Source organism: Ostrinia nubilalis, chromosome 3, assembly GCF_963855985.1.
Source record: "Ostrinia nubilalis chromosome 3, ilOstNubi1.1, whole genome shotgun sequence".
NCBI lineage: Eukaryota > Metazoa > Arthropoda > Insecta > Lepidoptera > Crambidae > Ostrinia > Ostrinia nubilalis.
The window spans coordinates 3,113,414-3,135,589 of NC_087090.1; the positions used below are offsets into that span (position 1 = coordinate 3,113,414).

Consider the following 22,176-nt stretch of genomic DNA (forward strand, 5'->3'; position numbering starts at 1 on the left):
TGAGTACATTTGTATTTTAATCTCAATTTAAATAGAAACAAAAGAAACGCGAACGATGACGTCAAATAATTCATTTGTACTCGTAGTATTCGGCCCCCAAGTGGCCGGGGACAGAAGTCGGTGGAAGGTTGAAGAGGCCTAGGTTCGAAGATGAACCCAGAGGTTGATATAGATAGAGTATTCGGTGTAGGGACCAAAGGAGCCTAGGGGCTCAAAAACAGCTACGGATAGTGACACTCTCGCTAAATACTTCCATGATTCCATGTGAGTACTGTTAAGACTCGAACTTTACTCGACACTTGAGGACTGAGTGTTTTCGACGTTTTAAGGAGTTTAATTTAAATCGAGTGACGTCATAAAGAGTTTACTCTGCATTTTTTTCACTGTGCTTGCTTAGTAGCAAGCTTGATCCAAACAAAGTCGTATCATCACCTACCTTCAGAAGAAAGTTTGAATCTGCTTTGATTACTTAACTACTCCGGAAAATTTATAAGATGAGATTAACAGGTTTTTAGGTCACCAGTTACAAAGCTGTTACCATTTAATAAGTGAATACTTGACTTAACCCCTCCCTTTTAATTTCGTTTACAGATTCCCTATCCTTCCCGATACATCCTCTCCCCGAACGTTAACTTTCAATCCTGAAAAGAAGAATTTTAGTATGCAGTTTTTGAATCGTTTTGTTTATTTATTATAAGAACCAGTGAGTGAATAAACTTTTACTTTAAAAAGCTTAATGAAGTGCATATGATTTCGTATTTAGTTTCGTCTTTCAAACCGTATAACAGGTATATAACTCGTCATGTATATACATAAACAGTATTTCCATTTAGCAATATACTGAGATATCATTAAATGTAGAGTTTAGCGAGCTTTTAAGTAGTTAAGCTCCTTATAGGAATGAGTTATAAAAAGCACGTTGTTTGCACACGTTGCTATAAAGTTTTTGCAGGCGTTTTGGTGGCACCGTTTTTCCCACAAAATAGAAAAGAAAAGTAGGTTTATAGCATCTCGCTATTATTATAAAATTATACTTAATGTTCTAAATAACTAAGTACATATAATGCATATTTTTGTACTTTATTAATATCACGATGGATCATAATTAAACAATGGTTCATATTAATTTTATAATTATAGGATAGGTCTTACTATTTCAAACTTGTTTACTTTCAATAAAAATGTATCAAACAATATCACGAAACCTATTTTATCTACTACCAAGTGTTCTTTCACAACACGTGTACTCCGTACCCACGTACTTATCAGATCCAGTTTCGCAAGGCGCCACACAATGCGGCGAGTGGTGCAGTGATACGCATACTTATGGTCAACTCTCACAACATTAGTTGTTTTTTGAACTCTGATTTTATCAAATTCTCATAGGAGGTATCTACCGAAATAAATGTATGGTATTACGAATTTAAAAAAAAAAGAGAATTTTACTTCTTTTCGTGATCATGATATATGTTATAAACTGCAAGTAATTGATATTTAATAAGTCAAATTAGATTAATAAGTACTTAATCGTTTTGCCGAATCATTTTCCGTCTGAAACAAGACAGATCCATTTCATTTGTGAGGTGAGCGGTGTGCATTATGTTGACAGTAAGAATACAAAGTGGTACAAAGCTCTTCGCTCCGCATTCACACAGTATGTGTGCTACCAATCCCTAGTGGCATTGAAAGTGAGTCTGGACTGGTTTCGATTGTTGTATTTAGAGCTAAAAGGTTTAAATTGTAATAATAGTAGCTTCCTGCAGAGTAGAATTTGGATAGATTAGAGATAGATTTTATACAAAGACTAGCGGCCGCCCGCGACTTCGTACGCGTGGATCCCGTTTTACCCCCTTCATATATCTTACACGGTTTAGATTTTTTCATACAAATGTGTTTTCCCGCTAACTCCCGTTCCCATGGGAATTTTGCAATAACCTGTTGTAACTAAGCTTCAAGTTTACTAAGATACCTGCATGCCAAATTTCAAGCGTCTAACTTAAGCGGGTTAGATTTTTCATACAAAAGGATTTTCCCACTAATTCCCGTTTCCGTGGGAATTTTGCAATATCCTGTTGTAACTAAGCTTTAAGTTTACTAAGATACCTGCATGCCAAATTTCAAGCGTCTAACTTAAGCGGTTTAGATTTTTCATACAAAAGGATTTTCCCACTAATTCTCGTTCCCGTGGGAATTCCTAAGTATAACCTGCCCAGGAGTACGAAGAATAATTTTACCAAGTTTCGTTAAAATCCGTCGAGTAGTTTTTGTTTCTATAAGGAACATACAGACAGACAGACAGACAGACAAAAATTTTACTAATTGCATTTTTGGCATCAGTATCGATCACTAATCACCCCCTGATAGTTATTTTGAAAATATATTTCATGTACAGAATTGACCTCTCTACAGATTTATTATAAGTATAGATAGATAAGTATATCGCGGTGACCCAAATCACGGTCGGGTCTAATTAGGCAAACCTACTAGTTTTTGTCCCTTCTCTAAGTTACAAAGTTTCTCTTCATACCTGTACATTTCAGCAAAATTATTGTTCAGACGTAAAACATAAGAGCAGACGGAATTATTACTAAGTAGGTACCTACTAATGATTACGATTGAATCAAAGTCAAGTTGTGGTGAGAACACAGTATCGCTTACCTATTACCTAGGATGTCCGAGTGTGGTTTTCGTTAGAGGATAGGGTTGTTTTTATTACCAGTTTTTAGCTAAAGTGTCTCATTAATGTGGCGAGTATTGTCTTGTGAGGGCCAAAGGTCTATTGATAACTATGATTCCATTTTCTTTTGGTGGAGTATTTTAAATTTTTCCAGTTACATAGAGTTTGTATTTTAAACAGTAAACAAATACGAGTAATTGTTACTAAATAAGATCATAAACTTCCATCATACTCAGAAGGAATGCTCGTGCTCATTACACAAACATTAGACCGCGGTGGGATTTACAATACAATAGAAATAATACCCATAATGTCAGCTAGCGTTATAGATAATCTGGACCCCGACTAATCAGCTTTATTTTTCATTTTTCATCTCGTTACTATTTTTCAGACATGATGTTGGATGTCAACAATATTTCTTCTCAGCACTGCAACTGGCCCATTTATTGTCCAGAAGCAGTGGTAGAGTTAATACTGGGACGTGTAAAAGTGCTTATAGCCTATTTGCAAAAATAAATGAGTTTTATGACAGAGTTTTTTTTCAGGCAGCCTTTAGATGTATTCAATATTATTAATTGTGTGCCTATCTGCCTTCGTTCGTTCGTTCGTTTCAGCCAAATGACGTCCACTGCTGGACAAAGGCCTCCTCCAAGGTTTTCCACAATGCACGGTCCTGCGCTGCCCGCATCCAGGCTCTTCCCGCGACCTTTACGAGATCGTCGCTCCACCTAGTAGGAGGCCTGCCCACGCTACGTCTTCCAGCCCGTGGTCGCCACTCGAGAGCTTTTCTGCCCCAACGGCCATCGTCTCTACGAGCTATGTGCCCCGCCCACTGCCACTTGGTTTTAGCAATTCTGCGAGCTATGTCGGTCACTTTGGTTCTCCTGCTATCTGCCTACTACGCATGAAATATCGCAAACATGCAAGAGCCGTGACCTGCAATTCACTGCCCTATTACACGGCATATTTCAGTTTACAGGCGGAAAGGTTCTCGCGTCAAAAGCGAATGATACTCCGGCGGATGAATAAATTCTTCGCCCACATTCAGTGTCGTAACATGAGGCCTTTCGTGAATGGAATACTTTTGCATGGAAAGTGAAATGATATGGTAGGTATTTAGGTATTTTGAGCACGTGTAAAAATAAGGCAGCGTTGTCATACTGAACATTTTTAATCATGAATTTACATACTTACGTGACCTACTTTATAAAAATCAGTAATGGAAACAAAGCTTTTTTTTGTGTGTATAAATAAAAGTAATTTAATTTCATTAATTTATCTTTATATGTACATATATTTTACGATATGAACCTTGATTATAAATTGATGATTTATCATTTAATTTAACTGAATTACGGAACTTTACATTATTGACTAATTAACATAACTAGATTGTATAGAGTTATCTCATTAGCTAGGTACTTTTTGTACTTTATCCCCATTAAAATTAATATTCCATTAGCGACATTTAACTATTAATTTAGTCGAACAAGTAGTCCAAACCAATTATGTAGCCTGGAGACGAAAATAGGTCATCTGCCTTAATCACCAGCAGTGGCCCGTCTGCGAGAGATACTTATTCTAGAGCGAGTGAAAATTTACGTTTAATACTTTCTATTTATGTAAGAACTATTTCATGAAACAGGGTAGCTTTTTTTACAATAAGCCTGAGGTTTTTGATCATTATTATGCAGGCCGCTACCAACCATGCGATGTGGAAGTCATTGGGGGAGGCCTATGTTCAGCAGTGGACGTCCTGTGGCTAAATTGGTGATGATGATGATGATGCAGTAGTACCTAATTACTTACATGAAGAGCAACACTTCAGGCTACTGATTTCAGGAAATATCTCGTGTAAAGTCAATTGGTAGTTGTCAAAGGATGACAGGACAGACTAAGGCCCGGTTCCTGTATTGAAATTTAAATATAGCTTGAGCTTGCATAATCAACTTAGTATGAAAAATTCATACTTAAGAAGAAGATGAGCACGCTCCATCTAAAAATTTGATTCAGAAATCATGCTATGCAGCATTAGGCTAGTTATTAAATATGACTCCAAACTTATTAGATGTGATTGGATCAACCACAGGCACACATATTCAATTCTCGACACAGATTCAATCTTGAGTGTAGATTCGTGCTTAAGTTGTCTCATAATACGGCTCTTGTAGCAAAAAGGAAGAACACAGACCAGTGAAACCGTGAACTGTTTATATAAAGAGATGGAATTAAACCAGAGAAGTGGGTCATCGGTTATACGAGGCGCCGGGCTGTCTGGGCACCTATTCCAGGCTAGGCCGCGGGAACATCGATTTGGAACTTCTAGATGTTATGTAATCTATGACGGAGTTACTTAATTCATCTTGGCAAAGAAAATATTTACTTTGTCTTAATTTGGAAAAAAAACATTTCAGTTTAAAATGAGGCTGTAACTTGACCTTCACCAGAACCGGAAACGGAAAATAATGAAAAAAAATATACTTAAATTAAAATTCAGAGCTTAATTTGGTGATACCACTTGCTATTATTGACTCTGTAACCCTGGTGCCAAACATTTCGCTTCATAAAAAATACCGCAACACATAATTAAAATCCAGCGTTTCTCAAAGGGTTATTCATTTTAATTCGTTTTTACTATCGAACTCATATTATGTAACTATAATAAGGCTGCTTGAAGTAAAAACTCCGAACTCAATTTAGAATGCTGTGTTGTATTGCAAAAAAGCGTAATGAGAAAAGTGCGGTCGCCGCGGGGTACAATAGATCTGACTAGAAAAAGGAGCAAAACGTTGCTAAACAGGTTTGTTGGTCTCGGGTTCGGTAACTTTACGACGAACAAAGCCTGCTTTATTACTGCAGAAACAAAAGTTTGTGATTTCCCCAAAGATTGGCCGTTTAAGTGGCACGTAAATCTGATCTTAATGTTACAGATAAAACCTTTTTTTAAAAGAGGATAAATAAATAATCCTATTGGATATTACCTATACATCTTGTCGTAGTGTTGATTGATGTTGAGAACTAAGATAAATTGTTTCAGTTACAGTACGAGTATAGTTCGTATACCTAATGCCTTTCAATATTGTGGTATTATCTCACCTTATAGATGTTAATAACTTTACTTACTTAACCTAGTTTAACAATAATGTTGTTTTCAGCTATAATAGTGAAAACCCAAATAAAACTATGTCAATAAGACACAGCTAACGCAAACAAAAATACAATTGCACTAATCAGAAAATCAAATATAGCAGTCGCAGATTAGTTATTCTATTGTATTCTTCTCGTAGGTACTCGTATTAAATATTATGCTTGAGCAGTAAGTAAGCCCCTCCCAGTATGTTTTAACTGACGGAAACTAATCAATTTACCAATTTAATAGCATAAAGTTGATGAAGTTTTTCAATCCTATTATTTTAAATGGATGGATAAGTACTTACTAAAATTTACATTATGCAGGAAAACCAATCACGAAGTTTGAGAAGCGCTGCTGCAAAGCAAGACGTAATCTTTTGCCGCCGCAGTCTCTGGCGGGCGGCACCATCGCTCGGTTGCGTGTGCGCGCTGGAAAACTCGGCATTTGAAAACTTAAATTCAGAACGAGCATTTTCTTTTTCCTTTCACGTCAATGCGGCCAGTGTTGTGGTGATTTTAAATTTTTTATTTTGGATTTTCAACAACTTTGAATAGTTCCGGGCAAAGGAATGTGGACCTTAATTAGATTATCAGAAGCGCCATGTCCGGCTTCCTTTCAACCCTTCGCGTGAGGTTACATTCGCGTTAATAGGATTTTGTTTTATGTAAAGTGTATGAATCTCAGTGAGATCGTGTTGTGTTTCGCGGATTTTTCATTTGTCACCACATCTGACATTTGTCGCGCGTGCTGAAGTTCGATTTTCAGACAGTGTTTTGTTTTTCTTTTTAAGTTTACGTACTTTTTAGTAATGGGTGTTTGTATCACGAATACGCTCGCCATGGAAATCAGCCGTAAGTACAATTAATTCTACTATTTCTTATATCACACGTCTATACGTTGCCCCAGTGCCCATGAAAGTAATTGGTTACACTATAATAAAACCAATCAAACATTTATTTTAACGTATTTAATCAGAACTGGAATAGCGTCTAGTTTTCAATGTGAATTAGGTATATTGTTCCAAGTATTTTAATGAATTCACTGCGGTGAACTAATATTTGTCATTCAAAAAAGGGACTTGATAATAGGTAGATATTTCGGAGTTTAATTAACGTTGACTGAAAATGGCAGCAGTGAAGGTTAAACATTGATGGAGTAAACAAGCAATATCGCCAAAAATATGTGCTTATCTTAAAAATGAAAATTGTGGCTATGAATTTCGTTTCTGTAAAGAAAAAGGGCCCAACTTAACTAAGGCTATAACCACGGGGCTATAAAAGAGATTAATCTACTTCAGCTTAGGCTGGGTTGCACCATCTTACTTTAACTTTGACAAACATCAAAAATCTGTCAAATTCTATACAAAAAACACCGGTTATCGTTATAGTTACGGTCAAAGTTAGGTGGTGCAACTCAGCCTTAATGTTTTGTTATATTTTTTGAGTGCTATAAAATGATTCAGCCCAATATTATGTTGCCCTACCTATTAACTTATCTTATGAGCATCGGGAGACACCGTTCTTGTTATCTTATCAAGGTAAGTTATCAGGAATCAGTGTTTTCAGAAATTCTTTAACTATCTGTAAAAATGTGAGGCCTTCTGAAAAATCCTTCCGAAGTTTACTCAAGTGTTTTGATCAAAGGTTATTTTTATTCAACAGCGGATCTGATATAGTCGAGTAGAGACTATCGTAGCGTATTAATAAAGTGAAATGTCAATAGAGACGTTTGGCTCGTACCTATTTCGGATCTTGTAAAAGAAAATTATTTTTCTCGTAGTGTTAATTTTCAGGCAAACGACATAGAATAGAAGTTAAAATTTTTTTTAAGAAGAAATCTTAACTAAAAATATTAATCAAACTCAAACTACTTATTACTGGATGTTTTAGGCATTGAAGTAATATTACTAGCGTAGTACATTATAACTCAATGGTTTTAGGGAAGAAACGAAAGACAAACTTTTTGATACAGGCTGTATTACGAAACGACGTTAAAAATCGATTCAGACTGAAGCTTCATATTGTAACCGGCTATTAATATTTTGCGACCGACCAGAAATCCTTTACTTATACCGGTTACTACCAGCATGTTATCCAAAAATGATTGAGGCAAGGCCCCACACTAGGTGGACCGACGATCTGGTGAAGGTCGCGGGAGGTGCCTGGATGCGGGCGGCGCAGGACCGGTTGTTATGGAAATCCTTGGGGGAAGCCTTTGTCCAGCAGTGGACGTAATTTGGCTGAAACGAACAAACAAACGAGTGAATATCCACCAAGGCCATAATATGAAGAATCCGCGAAAATTTACAGACTCCCATAAGTACTTAAGTTACTTAAGCTCAGCTGTTACTTCTTTCTGAGAAATCGCTTCGTTGCGGGTCATTACGCCGCCATTTCATCAGAATCGCTAGAAAGAATCGAAACTTTCGATGAAATGATGATTTATTACGCTTTTGACTCCGTCTGCGGTTTATCGAAGATTTAATGGTTAATATTGTTGTCTGAAATACGGAAACTTGGTGAAATGATGATTTAAACGAGCAATTTAATTGTATTTACTTTCGTTTTAAAGATAACTGTGTATCTTTATTCTTGGCTGACTCAGAGTAATTGGAGATTCAAAAATGTATTTTCCGTGTTTGGGATGGCTTCATAATTCTCGGTGGTCGTTATTTTCGAGGAATAACCAGCTTTTTATGTAATCAAGTCGAAAAGGTATTCGAAAGGGCAGTCATTCTTGTGAAATACCTACGTATCCGTCAGACAATGATGATAAGTTACTTTTAACGGCAACGAGCCCCAAATAATAAGGTTCAAGGATATAATTTTCGTGCTACAGAGATCTTCACGAAATGAACGGAGACATACGAGTAGATTAATCAATTTTGTGTACCAATTAAGCTAACTAACTTTGATACCGAATTACTATTTTGTATTCTTAGGCCAATCTTTGATTGCAAAGTGAATTAATTTTGCGGTAATTGTTTTTTATATAATGGCGTATATAGGCAGTTCAAGTTGAGGTACAGGTATTGTAATAAGTTATTCTGTACTTAAAGTTGCAACATCTTCCTTTCTTCTCGAGTTGTTGTGTCGTTGACATCAAGACAGACTATAATGAAGCGGTAATTATGGGGACCGAGTCTGCGCCGTACATGGTTACTATCGGTCGGTAATGCGGCAATCAATTTTATGTAACGTATGTACAGTCAGCTTCAAATTCGTGACATTCAAAGTAGCCAAAAAGTTCGCAACACGTCTTTGTTACAATAAAAAAACTCATAAAACTTTTATTTTTGCAAATAGGCTTTTAAAAAGCACTTTTATACGTCCCAGTATTAACCCTACCACTGCTTCGGGACAATAAATGGGCCAGTGCTGAGAAGAAGCAGCTCAAGAAACTCAGTCACTATTGTCAGCCTCCTTTTCAAGGGTTTACAGTCTTTAAAATATACAAATTATAGTCGTAAGTATTGATGCGAGCTAGGCAGTTAAAAAACATTCCAATCGGAGTAAGGTGGTGTTATCAACTTGGTGTCACGAACTATTTGACGCTGACTTTACGGGCAATGGCACATTAAACTATACATTCTTGTTGCAAAACCACACCTATTACAAATGCATAGAATACCACAGTATTTAGCTTGATGTGCTTTGTTGATACGTTCACTTCATGCAAAAGTGCCACGTCCTTGCTAGAACTTTAGATAAAAGGCGGTTTGAGTAGAATACAGTTTAATTTTACAAACAAAACAATCTGAATCTGAATCTGCATAGTTTGATCACGGAAATGTACCCAGGCTATAGCTATAATTATTAATACAAAATGGTTTAGGTGATATATTTCCCACGACGTTAATTTCAGTCGACGAAGTATTTCACGTTCAAAAACAAAACTACTCACATAATCACAAAACGCAAGGTTTTCCATTCAACAAAGAATTCTAAAAACACACCGTAGGCGTTTTCAAAGTACAAACAAAATGTAAAACAGTGCATGTTCTCCCCAAAGGAATCCACTTTAATTTTCACATAGGCACGTAGAACAATACCGCCATAGCTCACGTCGAGGTTTTATCACCGCGTTTTTAACTTAACCTACTTTTGGCCGCCATTTTTAGTCCAATCGTGACCGAAGACGGCGCCTTGGCTAGGCTTACGAAATGACTGCAAGATATGCACTTTGAATGTACCCACGACTTAGTTTTGATTTTACTGTACACACAAATAACGCGATAAGATGACAATCATAAAAATAACAACAACAAAAAACCGGGGGAAAGATTCGGAACTTGAAATTTTATATGACTAATATTTTATTGGTAGTAACAATATTTAATGTTTGTCTGCATTTTTTATCTTTTTAAGGTAGATAGATTCCCTTAATCATGATGGCTGTTTGGTTTCTAACAACATTTCAAGTATAAATATCTTCGTTTCTTTATGGTGTACGTTTCCACATGGTGTACGTCAAGTACATTACGTGTTTCGTATTGTTCTTGAGATCGCCCTTCCCTTGAGATAATATTGATATTTGCACACATCTAGTAGGATCAAATCTTTGCTATATACGTACTTAAAAAAATACTCATTTATCATCACCAACGTCCAAATCTTATCTCCGATGCAGTTATCGATGTATCTGCGCGTGCGCCGATCTTGAGACGCTCTCAGGCGTGAGACACGCGACTGACGAGTCACGAGACTTGATAATGGACTCGCCAGAATCTTAGGTTCCCTTTTATTTCGCAAGCAATTCCGCGAAGCCCGGGCCTGAGGTCAACGGTGACCGTTCTAAAAAGTGAAGGCTTAAACGAACGTTTGCGGTTATTTTCTTTTCAAACCAAAGAATTTAAAAAGTTATTTTTTTTACAAAACTTAAGAGGCTTAATTTGGCAAATGTAAGGAGCAAATATGGAAAATATCCTTATGATATAATACGATATCATCACGTCACACTATACATACACACAGATAGCTTCATCAATTATTATTATTTTCAATAAAAAATACCTTCAGAGGACCATCAAATTTAACGTGCGTGCGCCTGTTTATAAAACTGAAGTACTTTCAAAATCAGAAGAGTGCTTGTTTACATGAAATCAATTCATGAAAATAACTACCACTTATCATTACTATCAGATGATAAAAATCAGGATACTCAGACTCTACGACTCTACTAAGTATGAATCCACAAATTAAGCATAGATTCAAGTGACTGGTCTGGCTATTGAAATCATTCCAATCACAAGTTTTATACGCTTGAATTTGAACCAAAAGCTTCGATACTACGAGCTTCAGCCTGTATTAAAAGCAAAAGTTACGTTTCATTTGCGTCGTGAATGCAAAAACGAGGCATTGAACTGTTCTGATTGTGAACATTGCGAATAGAAACTGCATTTGGGTCGGTTATCTGTTGTGCAAACATAACTTGACTGCCGTTTGACACGCTTGTAAGGTTACAGGTCAATGAGCGTACAGTTTAGTTATTCAAACATTATACGGTAATATGGAGTTAATTTTAACGAACACGGAATCGAGTTCGAATCTATTTTTAACCAAAAACTTATTAACTTAATTGACTCTACATTTTAAAGCATTAAGGATGATCAAATGATAGTTTCATTAATGTTTATGTAAGTTAATAACTTCGTAACCACAATAAATACTCAAAAGAGTGAATGACAGTTCGGTGCTTTTAAATACATATTACAAAGTCATAATAGTAAATAAGTAATTATGTTTCGAATCGTGATTAATCAATCGATATCTTGTCAATTCAAAGACGTCGTGCACGAGACTGGCCTTGCTGTAATGAAAATGCTTTATTTTCTCATGGCCGATGAGTAACAGAGACAGATAGAGCCAAATTCACTAAAGCTAAGGTCACACTAGAGGACATCTACAAAAGCTCTTGGTGCTTTCAAAGCACTTACTTCTTTACGTTTACTTTAAAATGACTCTCTTCTGTAATAATTGTATGTATTGACATTGACTGCCACTTAGGAAAACTGTAGCACTCACTCAAGTCAAGCGAATTATAATGTGCTATACTCAATTAATTCCTGTATTTTGAACTGACGTTAAACTGACTAAATTAAAGCAGATTTACGGCTGGAATCGGTTGAATTCGGAATTCATTCCACGATACGGGCCTAAGTTTCTTTGTTTTTATTTGCCCAGGTCTGTTCATGTATCTTTTACGTCAGCCAATATTCTTTCAGAGCTGTTTACTTTTTCGGATACGGATCACGAGTAGGTAGAGAATTTTATTACTCCCCAATTGATGCCAGCTAACTTAATCTTTGATAACTTGGATGCCGTGAAAATGCTTGCAAGTTCCAAAATGAGTATAACAGTCGATTGCACAGTTTTTCAGTATAATAATCTTTCTTTTAGTGTGGCTAAGGCTTAACTGGCAGAGATAAAAACTAATCTGTTAAAGGGGATGTTAGGCTTGGAGTGTAGCCAAGTCAGCTGAAGTCTGCAGCCGATGGCCTTTGTCGCTGAACGGAAATTTACTGAAGCGAATTCTTCTGTTAATTGCGAAAATAAATTACGACTTTAAGAACAAAAGTATGTATTCATTTGGTGATTCAATTGTCATTGACGTTAACAAACAGACAAGTAAGAATAAAATTAATAAAAGTAAAGTAATAAACATGAAATTTTGAGGTTATGACATCACGACAGAATTTATTACATTTGCAAAGAGCAAGTCGGCCATATTTAACGAGTTCTACCTCTGAAATATTAAATCTGAGTATCCAGGTCAAGATTGATGTCTTATTAAATGTTAATCTTGAATTCATATAGGTTTTTATATGAAACGATGATGAGTTTTTAAAGGTGTGGACTTATGAAAACTTAGAAGCAGCTTTCAAGTCATTTGTGTCAGACTTGCTCTTATTGAAAGCTAGGTTAGATAGAAACTGTTTGTGATTAAGCTTCAGTTTTTGCTCGTGTTTGTCTACGTCGCTTTCTCAATTTGTCTGCGTTAATCAAGTCTGTGTTAGAGATAATTTTAATTTACTGGTTTATGTTTCAAAAATGAACAATCTCACAACTCTCCTCTGTCACAGCTCTCCTCGGTCTTACAGTTTTCTAGAAACAGAATAGTTAAGTATCAATCTAATGATATCTTCGTCTTATCAATTTAGCTAACATAACAATCCATCATGTTACAAAACATAACGACCTCCTTTAAAAGAATCGTTTTACTGTTGAGGATATATGAAATTCGACCCTGGTCAGTGATTTCAGATTAGTTTTAATTGCATCGCTCAAGATGCTTGTATCGATAACCCATTGTATCGATAATTGTCAAGGACACCACTCACTCTCGTAACTCGATACAAGCGTTGTTGCGGTCCGATGCACGTATTCATTTGAACGTGTGAATGCGGTATGTTGCAACTTTAAGTAATTTGCGAAGTCAGATCGATGCGGTGTCGTAACAATGTAGAGAACATACAAATTATGTTAATCGATTAATTTATTTTGTGTGTGACAGTTAATGAATATTTTGCTATTTTTAGCAATAATCAATTCTGATAGATAAATACGAAAGTAACTCTGTCTGATGTTTCACGAAGAAACTGTTGAAACAATATTGAAACCCACGAAAAATGCATGCAAATGGTTTACTTACAATTCTCGCTAAAATACATTATAATAGGGCTGAAATTGGGAAAATAGGGGATGAAAGTTTGTAAGGGTACATTTTTATTGGTGCTTTAGTTAGATGAATAAAGTTTAAAGATGGTGCTTTAGTACGCTGGAGGTAAAAAATGCTTTCTGTGCCTGACTGAAATCTTGAAGAAGTCTCTACATAAATAAACATTTATTACCTAACCTAGATGTATCAAAGTTTGAACGGTTCTCAGCGATTTAATTGGTGTAAGGGTAATCATCCTTACGACCGCAAATCTCTAGGTTGCTCAACTAAATTGCTTCAAGGATGCAATGTAAAAGTATTTTAGAAAAGGTTAAAACACTAACATGAAATAGCGTATTTTTCAAATGTCTAGAAGGATTTTGTGATTGAACAATTTTTGATCGGAGATTTAATTAAAAAAGTGTACTTAGGTACTTAGATTTATTTTTATTTTGTTCAGTATTTATACCATAGTAACATTAAAATGTTACCCTAAAAGGTTATTAATTCTTTCGTCACCTTTGTTCTACTAAAAGCACAGAATAATAATAAGTACTACGTACAGAAGTTTTACTTCGCGAAGGTATTTAAAAAAATGTATGCTCAATGTCATTAAAACAATATGGTGTAATTTAGCCTGTCTTAAGAGTCAAGCACCATTTTGTTGACAAACGTCAGTGATCGGCACTGCACCGAAGCTATAGGGCTGACTTCGGTAAAATGATGTGACGTGAGGTGCCAAACTGCGGAAAATGGCGAAGGAAATACATGATTTAGAATGAATTAACATGAATAATATTAACTACTTATTTACCTCTCAGTGTCTTGAGGCAACTTAAAAAAGTACATTGTGTGTTTTTATTATTATTTAGTCAGTTAAATACTGCACAGTATTTAGTACACCATTTTCTTTATTTTCTTCCATCATACACAAGAATACGCGTGCGTGAGTCAATGTTCGCTCGTATGTGAGGCCTTGTCGAATAGTATCCTGTAGGTGGGCCATCGTGCGTGTTTTGTTTTTGATGTAAACTCGCGGAGATGAACAGGCCTGCTAAAAGTAACATCTTTACCGCATACAAATTGTACCGTCATTATGGCTCCATCATACTCTGTACCCATCAATTATTTAGGCTTAATTAGTTTTTAGCTCATCACATAACATTGCGTCACCGCCGATGCAACGTCTTTTGTTTTGTCGCCACTAATTGCTAATTATTATGAAACGTCGGAGATGTGTGACAAAAATGTTTTGGATATGATCGCATTTGACTATTGAATGGCCCGGTATTGAAATCGGCGGGTAATTTATACAAACTTTTTGACGTCAGTCCAGGAATTAATATTCTCGAGGAGACTTTTTAGCTTTTTATGAGCAAAATAATATTCAAAGATACAAAAAATATAGAAGCAAAGAGATGTAAAGAGGTTTTTACTTAGTTACTTGTCTAACCAAGAACACGAATGTTTTGGTATTTAGGTTTTAATGGGGTTAAGGTGTCCTATAATGGTATTAAATTCTCACATTTCATACCTTACTTTCTATTCAACCATGTAAAGGGGGTCGCACCACTAATAAGATTACTTAAATAGCTCTACCATAATACAAAGAACTATAAAAGAAAGTGACATGCGTATACAAAACGCACAGGGAATTATGAGTGACATGTCTATGTGCGTCTAGTCCAAAAAGTCGGTCAGACAGAAGTGTGTGGTCTACAACTTAGCATGGGCCATACCGTTACTGTAAACGTTGTGTGCTCTCCAATTATTGCCGCTTAAACAATTGACACACGATTATAGAACCGTTGCCCTCTTTTCGTAATACGATTTGAAATTGGAATAGTATCTTTTTTTGTTGGTTTGAGGCGAAAGAGTTTTATAGCTGCCAGTTAGAAGTAATCTAGTGAGTTCTTAACTGTAAACAAACTTGTGTATGAAGCAGTCTTTTAGTACTTACTTTTCAACCGACTTCAAAAAAGGAGGAGGTTCTCAATTCGACCCGTATGTTTTTTTTTTTTTTTTTTTTTCTATGTTTGTTACGCGATAACTCCGCCAATTATGAACCGATTTGAACAAATCTTTTTTCGGCGTATAGGTAATACCTCAAGGGTGGTCCCATTTAAATTTAATAATAGAAAAAACAACACCCAAGGGTGGAAAATTGGGGATGAACTTTTTTATACGCAATATCTCCGCCGATTATAAATCAATTTGAACGATTATTTTTTTGTTGAATAGGTATTATCAAAAGGGTGGTTTCATGCGAATTTGAAGAAAATATTTCACCCCCAAGGGTGGAAAATTGGGGATGAACTTTTTTATACGCAATATTTTTAATTTTTAGTTTTTTTTTGTGTTCACGCATTTGAAGTCGGTTTTATTTTTTTTAAAAGTTAATTATGTATCAAATAAACGCTATTAATACAACATAATCACTTCGATAATACAGTAATTTCAGCTGGCAATTTTCATAATAGTTTTAAGTAATTCCGAAAACAAATTAAAATACCATTAGTCAAAATTGCCCAAGATACTTAACTTAAACATTAAGCGGTTTTTAAATACCCACATGAAGGATGTAACTTAATTTGAAAATGGATAGTTTTCAATTACAGTTATTAATGTTTAAATTATTGCTAAGTTAGAATAGACATTAAACATTGTATGCACGAATGCAAATAAAGATAACGTAGTCGATATCGTAAAATTGGCTGCTGCAAATGTCAGAAGGCTGGACAAGGCTAGCCACTCACGGAACGCTCGAGGAATTTCAAGAACTGGTTGTAACAATAACAGAAGGGACCTATACAACCTTTGTAAGCTACAGTCAGCGTCAAATAGTTCGTAGCACCCAAAGTAGCCAAAAAGTTCGCAAAACGCCTTTGTTACAACTGGAATAAGTTTGTGTTGTCAACTTATTTTACCCATAACACAAGTTAAATCTTAGCTTGGGTGCCAGGATTCATTCACTCAACATACTGTTTGTGTACCTATCTGGATTGTCGTAATCTACATTAATTACTGTGTTGTATGTTTTAATGTAACACTTTATGTCAATAAAGAATTTTTATTTTATTTTTATTTATTTATTGATCACTTGGTGCTAATGAACTATTTGACACTGACTGTACATAATAACACCTTCAAGGCAAAAACAAATACGCTACTCATTATCGCTACTATTATACCTGACATGCGGAATTTAGCCTACTGTCAGGGAAATAGGGAAAATGGAAAAGTAAAATTTTCAGGAGCTTTCTTTTCTCTCGTGACCCACAAATAACATGACAGTAAATGACAGGGGAATTAAAAAGTTCGGATATTTTCCTGGGAAAGTAAGACTACAAGATTATTAAAAATGTCAGTACAAATAAGTCTTACTTAATAAATATGTACCTCCACAATGACTGAAAAAGTTTATATGAACTTAATAGGCCTGTAACATCGAAACAACACAATCACAACATAATAATAAGTGATTTAGCTTGCGATAAAAATTAGTCACATATTAATCACCTATTGTTAACAACTTTAAGTTTTAATAGGTTATTGTTATGATATAAAATTACTATTACCTGTGAGCTTGCACAATTTAATTGGCGTTATAAAGTCGGATGTGATATAACGGGCTTATAATGGATCAATTAGGCACAATAAAAACAAATGACTACGCCAGCATCCGTCTTCGAACCAGTCTCTAAAAGTGAATGACCAATGCTATGTATTTGATAGTGGTGAGCTTTTGGTTTTATTTCAATTAGCAGGATGTATGTATGTAATGTACTTAACTAGTAAAAAGTTCTGACATTTGAGTTTTAGTAATAATCATCTGGGAGGGATCACTCGCTCTTATTTAGATGTTTGATGTTATAGAGAAGAAAATCGGCTATCAGTCAGAATCTTTATACGACATGCATCCTGCTCTTTTATTATTTCCTTATCTAATTACAGCAAAGCAAAAATAACATAGAATACCTATGTGTAAAGTACTTATGTAGTCAAAAATCAACTTATCAACCTCTTTATTTTAGTGTGGTTTAGTGGTAAACTGATAAGCATACACTTTACTCATCTAAATCTGTAATAAATGGTTGTGTTTTGCATACGCTTAACTAAAATTGTAATAAATGGTGTTCAGTAACAACAATGTCTGAAAAGCTCCAACTCCAAGCGCAAATTACAGCAATTAGTTAGCTCTTTTATGAACATACGAGTACATCTGTATATCATTTTGACGAGCCATTGGTTCAGCGAGTTTAACGCCACTTTCCCTTGTGGCATGTCTTAAAAGACATGAGAACGCTTGCAAAATCTTTTTATGAGTTTCAATTTCCGCACAGATAAATGCAGATTTTCCCAGGCCTTATTCTGTTGTACACAATGCTAACAATTCGATATAAACGATCCAGATAATAGAGGGATTTGTGGAAAAGTATCAAGTATTCATATTATGTTCCTTTCTAGCAAATCGGTCGTATTATATCGCGTGAATGGAATCTGAGAATTGCAAATACGCAGATATAGAGGTGCTATTGTATACTCGTTCTTGCCTATTTCTTATTCATATACAGGAGCTTGGTCATACTTATCTTTTTTAGATTATCTAAAAATGTAATTTAAATCAACTTAGTCAAAATACGGAGTTTTTTGCGCTGCTTCTTCTCTGCACTGGCCCATTTATCGTCCTGAAGCAGTGGTAGGGTTAATACTGGGACGTGTAAAGGTGCTTTTTAAAAACGTACTTGTATAAATAAACGAGTTTTTAGTTATTAAATAATCACCACTCTAATTCACCACATTATCTTATGTTTGTATTAACATGTTGTTATAAATCAGCTACTAAACCCCCCTTTAGGTGCCTCAATAATAAGGCCTTTTGACAGGTCTGAAGAATTACTGCCCTACTTTGATAGTGAAAGAACAACTAAATATGCTAGTGTAGGCGCCTAATATTTGTAGGCGTTACTTAGAATTTGTAGTCCAAATGAATAGACTTCGCGATTGAAATAAAAACTACGTACTTAGATGATATTATTTAGTTACGCTTTTCCTCATAAATCTACTGTGCTAGGTTGTCTGCTGCTTCTACGGATACCACGGAAGAGTCCAAGAAAAAGAAGCCTTCTTTTTCTAATATTTAATATTACGTTAAGCTTAGCAATTTTAGTTAAACCGTATCCCATTGTGCAATATGCTTCTAATAACCCCCTTTATAATTGGTTGTCCTTATAAATGACTCTAGAACGCTAAATTTCGTAATTTGTACCACAACCACAATCGGTCAAGTGAATCAATCATATTTTTTGTGGGTCCATCAGGTGACGAGACCAACGGTACGTGGTCTTTAGAACATAAACAACACTTTTTCTAAGCTAACGGCACACTGGACCCTCCTTAAAAAGGTGCCGTATTGCTTAGGCCTGCGGCAAATTGAGGCTGGGAGGAGGGTCTGCCTCCTAAAGCAGATTGACAAAGATAAGGAAAGGTTCGGCCAAACCAACGCGTGCAACCTGCGTGCGCGATGGCGGTCAGATACATTTGTAGCGATGAGTTCACATCAACGCGTCCTGTCATTAGTCACGGCGATCTATGCACGCGCAGTGATCGCCATCGCTATCGCCGACGCGATCTGCACGCGTTGGTTTGGCTGAAGCTTAAGCCACAGCCAGATGAGACTGCAAACTAATGTCTGCTATGGTCCTGGAGAGTGGTTATGGTTTAGACCCTATGGTTCTGGAGGAATTTATGACATTTTTATTATTTTTTAGTAGTTAAACCTCATTTAATTATGAGTGTCCAGCCAGTACCTAATCATTACAAAATTTAATAGAAAAAGGAGCTTTATTGCGTCGGCTATATTAACTGTAAACTGAGTGACGTCATGACTCGGTTGAAGGAGAATCTCACAATTATTACAATTTCCTACACGATAATGAAATAATGAATACGAAGATTAATCAAACTTAAGTAGAATCGCGTGTATCTTAAAGGGTCATTATTTCAATTGTTAGATAGTTTTGTAAGATACGAGAATATGAGTTAAATTGATAATAAGCAATGCATTGCTTGGCATTAAGTACGTCGTCCGATTCATAAGTCGTAAATGAAGAAATCAAAACCATTGCAAAAGCTCTTTAGTAAAAGGGGTTAAAAACGGGCATACAAATTTTAATTATAGCAATAAATAATACCTTTACGTAAACACACACAACAGATAATAAAGCGGTTATTAAATGCAATACGTAAAGCTCAAGGTTCCTACTTGCCCAAGTTCTATTGTAGTGCGGGCACTTATTCTTTTTTAAGTGGCGCAATGAGTTGGAGCAGAAGAAAATATGGCAAAGGCATAACGTAACAGACTTACAGTTCGCACTTTCAACACGCTGGGAATTCGATGATATCAGACTTACTCCTAGTGGTCTAGTTAGGCGATCTTGTTAGGAATGTAACATCTCCCACGAACTGGCTGAATTGTTTTGTTCATTTGTTTTTTAAGAACGTTACGAAAAAGTTTAAGGCGATTAGAGTCCTCAATGACCTTGGGCGTTTGACCTTCACGCCGCGAGCAACACCCGCGTACCCCGCACCAAAAACTCCGATTTGACACCGATCAAAAATACACGGGCATAGGTAGATACAGAATAGAAGCTCTTTCTTCATACATTACTGCCTATTATTTTAAACTTAAATTGATGAACCTTGATGTCGGTGTCATTTAACTCAGGCGTAAAGGTATTTAATAAAAATAACAAAATCCATGAACATTTTGTACGGGATAAAATTTTATTTTATTTTTCGTAAATTTTCTAATGCTTTTGTCGGTTCAGTCGTTCTCGAAATTTGAACAAACCCGACTTTATTACAAGCTTTTATTTAGCTTGCAATTTATGATGTATGTAGGTAATTACATAAATGTTTGTTCGGGTGGAATCTTGCAAGCTGAATTAGTTAGACCAACTTCCTAACGACAACTAGGCTAGATCAAAATTTCAATTATTTGTCCGTCAGACAGATAATTAGAAAATATTACTCATATTTTTTATTTTCTTTCATAATTAAATAATAGCAGTGCTACATCGAGTTGAAATGGCGCGATACGCCACGCTTGAGTAGAATTTTTACTCAAATGTGACGTCACGCGACATTTCAACTCAATATAATACTGTAATTATTCGATAATGGAAAAAAATAAAAAATATGAGTCTAATATTTTCTAATTATCTGTCTGACGGACTAAATAGAATTTCGATTTCATTACCCAGTCATCATCCCTATTGGAACGCATTAGTACCTAGGTACTATTGTCTATGGCCTAAAAAAGCAAATGTTTCTGCTTTTGTCTATTGTCATTCTCTCTGTGTCACTTATGAAGAATAAACTGAAAATGTATTTGTCTTTTTATTAGAAATCCTTCATCAATTGATTGAGTTAACATTTCGGATATACATGTAATTCGGGTGACAATGCAATATTGTGATGACATGGAGCTGATCTGATGGTAGAGCTGGAATGCCAGTGGCCCCATAGCAACTCCGGGATTAAACGATTCCATCGAGTTTAGACTCGTTTGATTTGTATTTATTTATTATTATACCTAAATAATTTCATTACAATTTTCTAAAAATGCACAAAAACTTAAAAATCTTGAAAACGGTGATATTTTTACTGGGGTCAAAATTGGACGTTAGGGAGACCATGGCGAGGCCTATCGATGGTTGAAGGGTTATCCATTGTTTTTGGGACACCCTGTATAAGCAAGTACCTAATGTTATGTATGTACGCTACTTTGAAAATCATGAGTCTTCAATTCTCTAAGGTAAACTGCAGGGTCTGATGATGGAGCTGGAATGTGGCCATAAGAATAGGCTAGTTTCTTAAAAAAAACTTTTGGTCCGTCAATTTTATTTTACATTATCAAAAAATATTGGACACAGGATATTTTTATTTGTCAATTAAACAAGTAATTACGAAGATATGTTGCGATGAAATTCCGCGTGACGACACAAATCGCCACATTTTTAAGCATGCCTTGACGTCATGTGCCTCATCTTCTGAACTTTGGTGCGCTTCGTCTCTTTAAATTTACATAAGTTTAAAAAAGTGAAAAATAAATTTAGAGTTTTTTTTTTTGGTAAGTTCACCGACGGACTAATTCAAACTCTTGCTACTTTCTTGCTTTATCCACAAAACATCCCTATTCTTCGAAATTATTACGATCTACAAACGAAAAATCTCTGCTACTACGCCGCAGTAAATTCCCCATCATAAATAAAAAGATTTTTTTTAAAACAAGCTCTTGTATGCTAATAATTTTGGTTTCATGACATGCTCCTAAAATTCATCACCTTATAAGAGGATTTCAGTTTTTATCTGCGAAACTTTTTAATAATATAGGTACGTTTCATGGTTTGGTAATTTAGGGAAGTTTATTTGCACTTTGGACGTCATTTGGCTGAAAACGAACGAACGAACGATTTGCACTTAACATGAAAAATATGGTATCAATGTACTGTGTACCTATGCACCTTCAGTGGCAACAACAAGGTCTACTGAGTACCTATAGTCTACTAAAGGCATGAAATAGAATAATTTCACTTAAAATTAAAACCAACTCCAAAACGACTCACCAAAAGGTAGGCTGCCACCGACTCCGAAAATGGCTAATTTTGTAATCAGTATCCAAATTTTTTAATAAGCTCTATAGAAA

The 22,176-nt window shown here is 35.5% G+C and overlaps 1 protein-coding gene across 2 annotated transcripts in view; it reads left to right on the top strand.

Annotated features, from left to right (window-relative positions):
• Positions 1-22,176, top strand: part of LOC135087597 (protein spire) — a 225,192-nt gene that overhangs the window by 154,206 nt on the left and 48,810 nt on the right. The gene's annotated exons all lie outside the window — the stretch shown is intronic.